Consider the following 12,194-nt stretch of genomic DNA (forward strand, 5'->3'; position numbering starts at 1 on the left):
AGTTTATAGTGAACAGGCCTACCTCAAGAAATGAGAAAAGTCTCAAGTAAACAACCTAACCTTACACATGAAGGAACTAGATAGAAAGAGAGGAACAAAGACAAAAGCCAGTAGAAGGAAGGAAATCACAAAGATTAGAGCAGAAATCAATGCAATAGTGGCTAAAAAAAAAAAAACAAAAAACCAGAATTGAAAGGAATAATAAAAGCAGGAACTGGTTCTTTGACAAGAGAAACAAAATTGATAAACCTGCAGCCACATTCATCAAGAAAAAGAGAGAGAGGACTCAAAACACAAAGTCAATGTGGACAAGTCCTTTAGTCACCCATGTGTCTTATCTGACTTTGTCTCCTGTTCCATGAGATGGAAATGACTATCCTCATCTTGTAGTTGAGGCATCTGAGGTTCACTGGTTTTCTGTCACTCGCGCTAGGCACAGAGCTTCCTGGCAGGGCAGAGGGTCGAGGCAGGGGCACAGCGACAGCCGTGAGGGGTTTCTAGGAGCCTGGTCTCACTTGGAGAAAATGATACTCCCTGACCGATTGTATTCTTGTTTTCCCTGCTTCTATCTGAAGCCAGAGTGTTGAATCTCTTCCGAGTCATTGCTCGTTGGTGGCCAATAACCTTTCCTCTGGTGAGTGTTTCCCAGTTTCGGTCACCTCTCTCCCCAGCTGCCTTCTCGGCTGTGGCTCAATAGATCATGTCTCTCCCCGCCTCATATGTTGAGATAGAGCCTTTCTATCCCAGTGTGTCTATTTTTTATTTTCCAAAAGTCCCATGTGCTAGAATTTTAATACTGGAGTCTGTTTCCTGGTTGGGTCTTGTCTCTGTTAGCCAATGATATCATGTTTCTTTTAAACACATGGCCGGTGGTTTCATTCTCTGCCACATTTGGATGCTGTTTATGGCTTCTGTGAGGGAAAGGTTAATTTCCCATTTTGGTGTCTGATTTTCTTCTTTCAATACACAAACAGCTGACTAGGTTTTAGTTGGAGTCAGAGATCTTTGTGTTGACCTGAATCTCTTAGAACCTTCGAATGGTGCTCAACAGTGCTTGACCAATAATGTAGCAAGCATGCTTTGTGGTGATTGCTCATATTTATTTTGGCTTTCAAGTCCTGTTGTGTCTACTGCTGTAAAAGTCTATCCTGTCTGCTCTCTTCTCCCCATTCCCACTACACCCTTCCCCATTTAGGCATCTGTGCCTCTCTCTTGGGCAACCACAGTGCCCTTATAAATGGTGTTTCTGCGGCAATTCTTTGCCTGTGTCCCTCTCACCCACTTCTGCTGGGTCAATCTTCCAGAAGCACGGCTCTGATCCTATCACATCTCTGCTCAAAAACCACCCATGATTTCACATTCCTTACAACATAAGTCCACACTCCTTCCATAGATGAGTTCTGAAAGCTCTAAGTTCGATCTTGAAGTTTCTATGAGATTTTATAAGACTCTAAGCCAAGCAGAATGTCTGGGACCCTCCATCAAGTCCTCTAAAAATAACTTTCCTGAACTGGTAGCTCCTGCCTGTCCTCATGTTGTTGTAGTATTTTCTCTGCCTAGAATCTCTCCTTTTCCCACATTTCTGTACATCCTGAATGTCCTTCAAGGCTCAGACCAACCCCATTGCCTCCAGCAACATCCCCATCTTCTGCAAGCCACCCTCTTATCTCTTGATTCCCTTCTTGTTTGAATTCCCAGTCTAGTGACTGCAGTGATGTTCACCAGCTAAATGGATTCTAATCCTTTCACACACAAGCCACAGAATCTTCCAGTGTCTGTCCAGTGAGTCCAGCTGTCAAAGTTGAATTCAGATTATATACTGGCTGGTTTATACCTAAAACTGACACTTATACCTTCCCCGCTAGACACTCATGTTCGGACAGCAGTGAAAGACTGTGGTTGGTGATGCAGGTGACTGAGAAGCATTTCATTTCCTATGGCCTGAGCCTGATCAAGGGAGGCCTACGCATTCACATGTGGATCAGATCCTCACATGTCTTCACCAACTTTTCTCCCAAACTGTGGCTCCTCCCAGTGTCCGGGGTTGTACAGTCTACTCTCTACCACATGGGCTGAACAAGGCATTTGTAAACATGATTTTGACTCTATTGACGCGTCTTATGATTCACTGGTACCCTCTTTGGCCCTTTCCCATGAGGGTCTTTGCCATAGACCCACACCCTGGACACACCGCTTCACTCATGGCTCAAGTTGGCATCTGTCTGCATATTCCTCGACTTCCCAGGCACTGCCACTACCCTGAAAGTCTCCTGTCTTCACATGTGTGAGCCATCCAACTCTGTTCTTTCTGCCCCTTATTATTCTGACTTCTGGTGGCTTCCCCTCCAAGCCATTTCATTCACTCATTCTTGTGGCTACGCACCCTGGACTTGGTCACTTTCTGGAACCGTTCCGCCTCAGAAGTCATAAAATTCACACCTCTCACTCTCTGACCACAACTTTTCTCTCCTTCCAATTCCCTCACTTGTTCTCAGCTTTCTGGTTCTCCAACTCACTGGCCTCCTCTTCTTTGTCCTACATGGTCTGCTGCTCTGTCTTTACTCTCATCCCTATTTACACAAATTCCACAGTTATCACTTCAACAACTCCTTGAACTTGAATGTCATTGTTCTACTGTCTTTTGGTCACACACAGATCACAAACTAATCCTGAAGGATTATCAATTCCAGTCTGCAGATCAAGGTCATTGTAAATTCATGCAAATGGACTTCTCGATCGATGCCTCCAGTGCTCAGTTCCCAGCTACTACATGTTGCTTTGCTTCTCAGGTTTCTTGCCTGTTCTCCAGGAGATGTTTCAAATATTCTCCTCTTTTTTTCAAACCTAAACCTCTACCTGCACTCTTGTGCTCAGCACGAACAAAAGCGATGACCAGAGACCTCTTGTCATTTTCCATCATGAAACCTGTAAACCGGCACGCACGCAGCCTTTCTTTCCTCGTTAAAGTCTCCTCATTCAGCCTTTCTGGCTTTTCTCAGGACCTTTCTGTTACACTTATTCCTTCCTTGATGGTTTCTGCAACATCTCCTTTTTTTCACAGATACTTCCTATCAGGTTTTAAACCTATTTCTTTCCCAACATTAAAAAAGAAAACAAATCCTTCTTTAACCCTATGGCCCCCCCTCTACCAGCCACCCCAGCCGCTTCTTCCAAAGGCATGGAAACTCCTTGGCTTGAGGAATGGAAGAAGTTCCCTATGGATTGAACATTTGACACTGGGGTCCTGGGAGGTGGGAGATGAGGTTGGAGCTTGATGCTTTATAAACATCGATTAAACTGAGTTGAACAAATGTAAGTTTATTGGATGACAACATGTTTAATAAATATGCCAAGGGTTTAGTAGTTACACAGAACTATGACACAGAACCCTTGCCTTTAAGGAACCTATGATCTAGCTGGAGAAAGATGTTAGCAAAACTTGAAGAGGCAGTAGTAGAGGGTAGATGCTAACCGCACTGGTTCAGTCTTCAAGGTATGTCCTAAATCTGATCCCTTCTTACTATCTCTACCTCACTACGATGTTTTAACTCAGTAGGACTTCTTTCCTGGATTGTTTCATTAGTTTCCTTTTTTTTTTTTTTTAAAGGTTTATTTATTTATTTCTGAGAAAGAGAGAGAGAGAGAGAGAGAGAGAGAGAGAGAGAGAGAGAGAGAGAGAGAGAAAATGGGAGGGGTAGAGATAGAGGAGAGAGAATCCCAAACAGGCTCCATACTGCCAGTGCGGAGCCCAATGGGGTCTTGAACCCACTCACTGTGAGATCATGACCTGAGACAAAGTCAGATGTTTAATGACAGAGTCACCCACGCACCTGTATTTCATTAGTTTCCTAACTGACTTCCCTGCTGATATTCTTCCTTCACATTGGGCAGTTCTTATAGCTGAAGTTTGCCTTTTAAAATGTATGACATCCTGTCTCTCTTCAGCAATAAATCATCCCCCTGGATGCCAATCTTTGTTACAGTTCAAGTCAAATCTTCACTATAATCTGTGTCTACCACCAACCCTGACATCATCATCCTTGGGCCTCTAAATTGCTCACTGGGCTCCAGCCACACAGACCCCCCTGCCATTTCTTAATTTCAAGTGGACTTCTACCCAGAGACTTTGTATTTACTACCATTTGTTCATGGCAGGCAACGTCCCCAAATATTGCCTTGGCTACTCCTTCACTTCTTTGAGGTTTCTGTTTCAATGTCACTTTATTAAAGAGTCCTATCCTGATCACACTGTGTGTAAAATGGCACCCTGGCCTTCTTAATTCCCTCTCTCCTCACCCTCTTTTATTTTTCTTCTAGCACTTAGCACTATCCAGCAAATAATTGTTTTTGCATTCATATATTTTCTGTGTCTTCCTATGAGAATGTAAACTCCATGAGGGCAGGGTCTTGGATCAGTTTGTTCTTTAATGCATCTCCAGGTTCTTGCACATAATGATCACTCAATAAATAATGAGCACATGAATAATGAATGATGAAAAAGAACCCTGTCCCATCCTACTGCACGTGTTCATTCATAAATTCGATGTACATTCAGCAAACATCTACGTATTAGAAGCAGATGCTTAAACATGGTACATCTACTAATACATCTTACTGTCATCTTTGAGGGGCTGGTGCCATGTGGTAAACCAGCTCCAAAATGATCTCAGTGTTTCAGTGACAACAAAGGCAGACCAAGATGATCCAGACACCTCCGGTTCAAAATCCATGGCTTGTCTTCGTTCCAGACCCCAAATCCCAGGGCTGGTTAAAAGCTCAAGTAGAGATGACCCTTGAACAACACAGGGGTTAAAGATGCCGACCTCTGCATAGTTGAAAATCCATGTATAACTCTTGCCTCCCCCCAATTTTACCAGTAGCATACCATTGACCAGAAGCCTTACCAGTAACATAAACAGTTGATTAACACATAGTTTGTATGCGTTAAATGTGCATTATATACCCTGTTCTTATAATAAAGTAAGCTAAAGAAAAGAAAATGTTACTGAGAAAATCACCAGGAAGAAAAAATACATTCACTGTATTTATTAAAAAATAATCCATGTATAAGTGGACCCACGCGGTTCAACCCATGTTGTTTAAGGGTCAGCTGCACTTTGGAGCCACAGGTTGTGATGTGAGCAAGCATTCACATCTTCCTTTTCTGCTTGGTGGGAAACAGCATTGCCAGCCTCCAGAGGCTGGAAAGGACATGCAAACAATCTAGACCTATCCTCATGTTATAAATGGAGAAACTGAGACCCGACAAGGAACCACTTGCCTTTGATCAGAGGGTGGGCTGGCTGCAGAATGCAGCAGGAGTCACTGGGTCCTGCTTCCTGGGTTGGAGATCTTTGTGCTCTGCCACGTTGCCCCTCTTCACCACCCCTTCCTTTAATCCTCTCCTCACAATGTCCTCCTTTTCTTCTTGACAGTCAGAACTTTGTTAGGGAGCTGGGCAATGTGTGCTATGAAAAGCAACTTTATAGCTCTGTGCTGTTATGATCATATTTGGGGGCGGGGTGGCAAGAGCAGGCGGGAAGGAGCCAAACAGACTGGTCTGCATGACTGCTCTGTGTTTTAATAGGATCCCCGCTGGTCACACCCTCTCCCGGACTCCCTCACCCTGAGGGCCACATCGCGGTCACCAAGCAGTCGGGGAAATGAAAACAGTAATCTTAGAGCCCAGAGTGGAGCTGAAGGCAAGACCCCCACCCGAGGCTCATGCTCAGACAAGGCAGCAAAGGAAAGGAAAAAAGCAGGAGCGAGAACAGCAGGGACCCTCCTAAAGGAGAGATGGAGAAATTTGTTTTTCAGGGAAGGGCCCAGAGCAAGAGCCCGCCACCCACACGGGCGGATTTCAGCCACTGCTCTGTGGCTAAGTCGCAAAACATGATAGGGCAAGATAAAACAGATCCTATTATGTGACAAGTTCAGCCTATTTACATACAAAGCATTTGTCCTCAAAACTCCTAGAAGTAGGACTTTTGAAAGACGTGTTATAGGAAAGAAATTGATGACCACTTGATGAAAGAGTATAATCACAGAGCCCTGAAATAAAATAATAATATCATTACCTAGCATTTATCAATTGCCTGCTATAGGTTAGGTTCTGCAACCTTCAACCCTATAAGGGAAATACTGTTACTAGTTCTGTGTTGTGGATGAGGGAACTAAAGCTTAGACCAGTTACCAGTTTGCCTCAGGTCACGCAGCTAGTAAAGCATGGCATTAAGAGCCCAAACCGAGTGTGACTTGAGACACCATTCCATGTTCTTTAACACCATTGCTATATCTTCAGGAGCTGTGCTGGGTACTGGGAATTAAGGGTACTGTTACTCCTATAACAGGGTAACAGAGGTGTTCCTGTGCTCCAAGGTGGAAAGACTCTGCTAAAGTAGTCAGCTGGTGAGTGGCAGAGCTGAGGCTTGAAAGGAATTGGGTTTGACTGCAATGCTGAGGCAATCCCCATTTTTCACAGAATACTTCCATCCTTCGCAACACAGATCTGCTTGTCCTCTACTGTCCTGGAGGCCACCAGGCACACTGTAGTCAAAGTGACTACCCTCCAACTCCCCAAACAGGCCCAGCATGTCTGTGTGCTTGCATATCCTTTACCCTCACTGACAAATCCTTCCTATCTTCCCCATCTTATCTCCTAGAGGAAATGTCCCCAAACTGCCAGAGTCTGGTGTAATTGTTCCAAGCCTAGCTTAACCCTAGCCAGGAGCATGGTCAAGTCATTTTCACAACTGGTGGGAGAAGTAGAATACTTGGGTATATATGCCAGCAGGTTGGTGGATTAGCTTAGGGTGTGTGGAAGCTCTTTTTTGATTATGTCTATTTTTTCAGTGAAATAAGAGATAAAATGTTATAGGTCGGTGTTCCCTACCCTGCCCTCCCAAATTTGTATGTTGAAGCCCTAACTCCTAACATGATGGTATTTGGAGGTGCTGTATTTGGGAGATAATTAGGTTTAGATAAAATCATGAGTGCGACCCTCATGATGTGACAGTTACCCTTCAAAGAAGACAGAAGGATTCCCTCCATGTGCATGTGCCAAGAAGAGGCCATGTGAGCATGTAGCAAGAAGGCAGCTGTCTGTAAGCTGGGAGGAGAGCCCTCACCAAGAGCTGACTCTGCCAGCACCTTGCTCTTGGACTCCCTAGCCTCCAGAACTGTGAGAAATAAATGTTGTTTAAGCCACTCAATCCATGGTATTTGTCACAGCAGCCTGAGTGGACCAAGACAGCAATTGGCACTGATACTGAGAGTGGGGTGTTGCTGTAACAAACACCCAAAAATGTGGAGGCAGCTTTAGAACTGGCTAAGAGGTAGTGGCTTAGAAGAGTTTTGTGGCATGTGCTAGAGAAGGTGTTGAATGTTGACAGAAATAATGATGGTCAAGGCCATTCTGGTGAGGTCCTCAATGGGAGCAAGGAGCATTGTATTGGACAATGGAGAAGAGGCGATTCTTGTTACCAAGTAGAAAGTAACATGGCTGACCCGTGTGTTCTGGAAGGAAGGGAAGGTCAGCCTTGTGAGGGATGAAGCTGGGTAGCTCAGCAAAGTTTTGAAGGAACAGCTTGGTTCCTCCCGCCTGCTTATGGTAAAGTGTGAGAGGAGAGACATGGGTGGGGGAAGGGATTGCTAACTAAAGAGGAGCCAGTCTATCCACATTATAGAGAACACCAAGAGTGTGGCTGAAGAGTCATTTGTTAAGGAGATCAGTATGGGTGTGAACAGTGGATCTAATAAACCACTGCAGTAGAAACACTGCCAGTTTGAACTGAAGAAGACAGAAGCAGGACAAAACGGAGGACTACTTAGATTCCACAGGACAGAACCAGAGTTATTCAGTTGAAATGCACCCTATTCTTCCAGACAAGGGGATGATGACCCTGAAGGTGATTGAGAAATCATGCATACTGCTTCCTTTGTTTCAACAGGCCAGACAGTGACCACTGGGAGCTGTGGGGTGTGACTTCTGCCTGGTGCAGCCAGGGGTTCCTGAGGGTGAAACTGTTGCCCTAGTGGGTCCAGAAGGCAGAACTCTGAGTCAAAGAGGATTATTCTCAAGACTTGAGGTCTGATGATACTTGTCTTTCTAGGTTTTGAATTTCCAAGGGAACTGTCACCTCTTTTCCTATACTATGCCTGTCTTGCCATTGTATTTTCAAAGTACATAACCTATCTGGTTTCACAGCTGGAGAGGAATTTTGCCTACCCCCAAGGACCTCCAGTCTCACCCATATCTGATATGTAAGATTATTAGTTGAGAGTGGGTTTGGGGATTTCAGAAGCAAGGAGTGGACATAGCAGAGACAGATATCACAGATCAATGTCCTAGGCTTGCCAGGTAGCACTAAAGACATACTTGAGAATGGCTGTCATACATTCAGGGTGATACTGATCACTCTGGATTGCATTTTCCCTGGCACATTCAAATGCCCAAGGCAGAAGCGGAGTTCAGTCTCATTGAGATTTTCTAGTGAGCATAGTGGAGAAGAGAGAAGCAAGGGGATTGAGGGCTTCTTCCAGAGCTTTTGGAATCTGATTCAGACAAGAAGGGACTGAGGAAACAGAAGAATCACCGGAGCTGAAGGTTGGGAGAAGGGGTGAAGGGGGAGGCTTGAAATTGAGATTAGGAAGAGGCTACAGTAACTGATCATGATGGGTTCTCAAGTATGACTGAGGTAGGTGGAAGGTAAGATCACTGGAGGAGAAGAGGACAAGGGAATTGAGAAGCCACCTTAATAGAAGGATTATTTGTGAAAATACCTGCCAAGAATCATAGCAGTCATGCTAGAGAGAGAGTAAGCCAGAAGCTAATATGGAAGAATGGAGAAAGTAGTTCCAGAGCCTCTCAGTGGCCACTACAAGTAGAGACAGGTGAAGGAGCTCAGTGATAGGGCATCTTACTGATGACAGACTGGCTTGTCCTGGCCTTTGTAGACGTAGATCCTAGTGCAGTGTGTTACCGGGGCTGGTGCACAAATGAAAATGGAAGGAAGAATGGAGGTGATTGTCTGGGTCTCTTGAACGTTACTGGTCTTTGCATCTCTGGCATCTAGCTCATCACTCACTCAGTGGGGGAGTGAATGAAAGACTGAATGAATGGAAGCCTGTGAGCTGGCTCAGAACTGGATGGAACTGAGGATATGTGCTCAACTGTCTACTTCTACTGAAGGTCGGGTCGACAAACACAAATTTCTCTACCTGACTTTCAAGGCCCTCATATTCCATTCCATTCCAACCTATCCTATCTTGTTTCCTACTCTTTTCAAATTCAGATTCTCAGCCCGACAGCTTGGGCTTCTAGCTGTCCTGACAAAACACCACACTCATTCCTGACTCTCGGCCTCAGTTCAGGAATTTCCTCCTACAAGAATGGCCTATTGTAATCTTGTTTCTCCAGCCAGTTTCTTCCTGTCCTTCAAGGCCAAGGTCAGTCCAGCCCATCCACAAACCTTTCCTCATATTAAAACCTGCCCTTCTCAGATTTTCAATTGCTCTTATGAAAGGTACCACCTACTGCGGAGTGAGTTTTATCTTGTCTTTTATTATTTGCTATTTTAAAAAGAAGATTAACCTTGCTTTTCCAAATAAATATTGAGTTTCATCAGGCAAGGAATGTTTTCTACTTTTTGTGCCCCATTTCTTGGAGTCTCTCTCCCTGTGCCAACAACGGCAGGTTGTTTGGATTGCTTCTGTTAGCCCCGTCTCTGTCCTTGGATTATCCTGAATCTGCTGATTTTTTTCTCCTCTGGGCTTCCCTTTCCTCCAGTGAGCCATTCTCCTTCTACCTTTTGTTGTCTGGCTCGTCTTCCTTCTTTGGGAGCTCAGGGTTTACACAACTGAGTTTAGGATCCTCTCTTCTCTCTCTGTACCCTTCTGGAACATTGCGAACTTTACCAGTCACCTTTGTGCAGCCACTTGAAAATTCTTTCAACCCGGCTACTTCTCTACAGATTAGAGTTACTTCCATAATTACGTACTGAACATTTCCACACAGATGACCGGGTGTCTCCCCTAATTCAGCATGTTTGACATCAAATTCAGCGTCTTTCTTTTGCTATTAGTTCTCCATCTGGAGGCCCCTGTTTCTATGAACGACATTGGCCTACTTACAGCACTGAAAGCTTCTGTTGGCTTGCTTGTGGCCTATGGGGTAAAAGTGAAACTTATCATAATGTATGAGGACCTATATGAGGTGGCCTCCACCAACATTCTCCAGCTTCATTTCCCTGACCATGCAATTTAACAGCTGGAACAAACTTGTCCAAGTTTCCCAAACCGAGCATTCAATTTCACATCTCTGTGTTCTTGCATATGTTGTTGCTTCTGCCTGGATGCTGTTCCTTCCTTTTCTATCTAGGGAAAGTTTTAGATCCAGCTCCAACATCACCTTATCCCCCGGGGGGCTTTTCCTGACTTTGTAGAGTTTGATGCTGGCACATTCGTATTAACCTTATGTACCATTATACACATGTACTGATTATAAGACGTGTCATACATTTGTTTATTCACGTGACTATCAGGCTAGCTGGAATGTGAGCTCTTCTTTGTTTATATTCTCTAGCACAGTATCTGGAAATAATAGATGCTCATTAAATGTGTTTTGGAATCAATCAATAAATGAGTGAATGAATGAATTTTTCCAGTCTCCCCCAAATCAAGTTTCAGACTGAGATTTGGCTTTCCCTGTTCTTTGCCTTCTGTTGCTTCTTGCGCTCTCATTTTCAATCATACTGAAAAACACCCCCACCCAGTTCTTTCTCTCGTGTCTACATGATGGCAGTAAAACACCTGTACCTCTGCCCCTGCTTCACGTTCTCCTTCCTTTTCTGTAGAGGGCAGATTCCTGTGATAATGCCAGCTTTGGTAACACCACCCACTGCCAACCTCAAAATCCATCCATAGCTCCATTTGACTCTCAGGACAAAGCCCATAGTTGGTATTTAAGATCTTCTATCATCTGGAAGCAAGCTGTTGCTGCCACACACGTCTTCCTAATCACCTAGAACTCTGAATAAGACTTGTGTCTCATTATCAGACATGCTTTCCTTCACCCCTGCGGCCTTTGTTTACTTAAAAAAAATCCAGATATTTATTATACACCTACTATTACAGATTTCACTGTATTGGTTTTTTTCTTAGTCCTCAAAACAGCGTTTGAATTTTGAATCCAGTAGTATTCTCCTCGTTTTTAAAACAATGTCTATTTCTGAGAGAGAGAGAGAGAGAGAGAGAAAGAGAGAGAGAGAGAGAGACACAGAGTGCAGGTGGGGGAGGGGCAGAGAGAGCGAGAGAGGGGGACATAGAATCCGAAGCAGACTTCAGGCTCTGAGCTGTCAGCCCAGAGCCTGACATGGGGCTTGAACCCACAAACCATGAGATCATGACCTGCGCCGAAGCTGGATGCTTAACCAACTGAGCCACCCAGATGCCCCAGTAGTCTCCTCGTTAGTATACGAGGAGTCTAATTCTTGGGGAATTTAAGTAACTTGTCCGAGACTATACCCATTTTACAGAGTTTGATGGGCACCTTTTTTGGATGGATTAATTTTCCTTTTGTATTATGTCCTGCTTCTCCCTCTTATTATAAGTCCTTTGAGGGTCAGCCTTCTTGTTCACTAAATTCCACTGATTTATGGAAGAGAGATTAGGAGCTCAACAATCAACACACCGAGTCCAAGTTGCTGGCAAACCATCTTCTGAGGGGACTTTATGAACAGCAAGTTTGCAATGAGTCTCTGTAAAGCCGTCTTTAGGGTTCTATGCAAAACTAAACAAGAAGAAGAGGTCTGATAAGAATTGTGGCATCTCAACTAAGGTAGCCGGACTAGCTTGTTATCCGTCAGTTAATTGCTCATCCTTTCCCACGATACTGGGCTTTTATATACTTTCTCAGGTGGTATAACCCGATGATTTATCATCTCGATTATCCCTCTTGACATTGAAGATTTATTAGGTGCAGGCCAGGCTTTCAGCTACACTTTAATTGTGTTAACTGCAAATGCAATTAATTGTGTCACCTTTGGGGAAGAATTTCACAGCTACATTCGGGGGGAGGGTGGTAAATCCCTTATTAAAGTAGTATGTGTTGAAACTCTCAAGAGAAAGCCCAGATTCTACGATTTTTGTGAGGCTTGACTATATCCATCTTTCTTCCCGCCCCCCTCCCCCCCTCC

Source organism: Lynx canadensis, chromosome B1, assembly GCF_007474595.2.
Source record: "Lynx canadensis isolate LIC74 chromosome B1, mLynCan4.pri.v2, whole genome shotgun sequence".
Lineage (NCBI taxonomy): Eukaryota > Metazoa > Chordata > Mammalia > Carnivora > Felidae > Lynx > Lynx canadensis.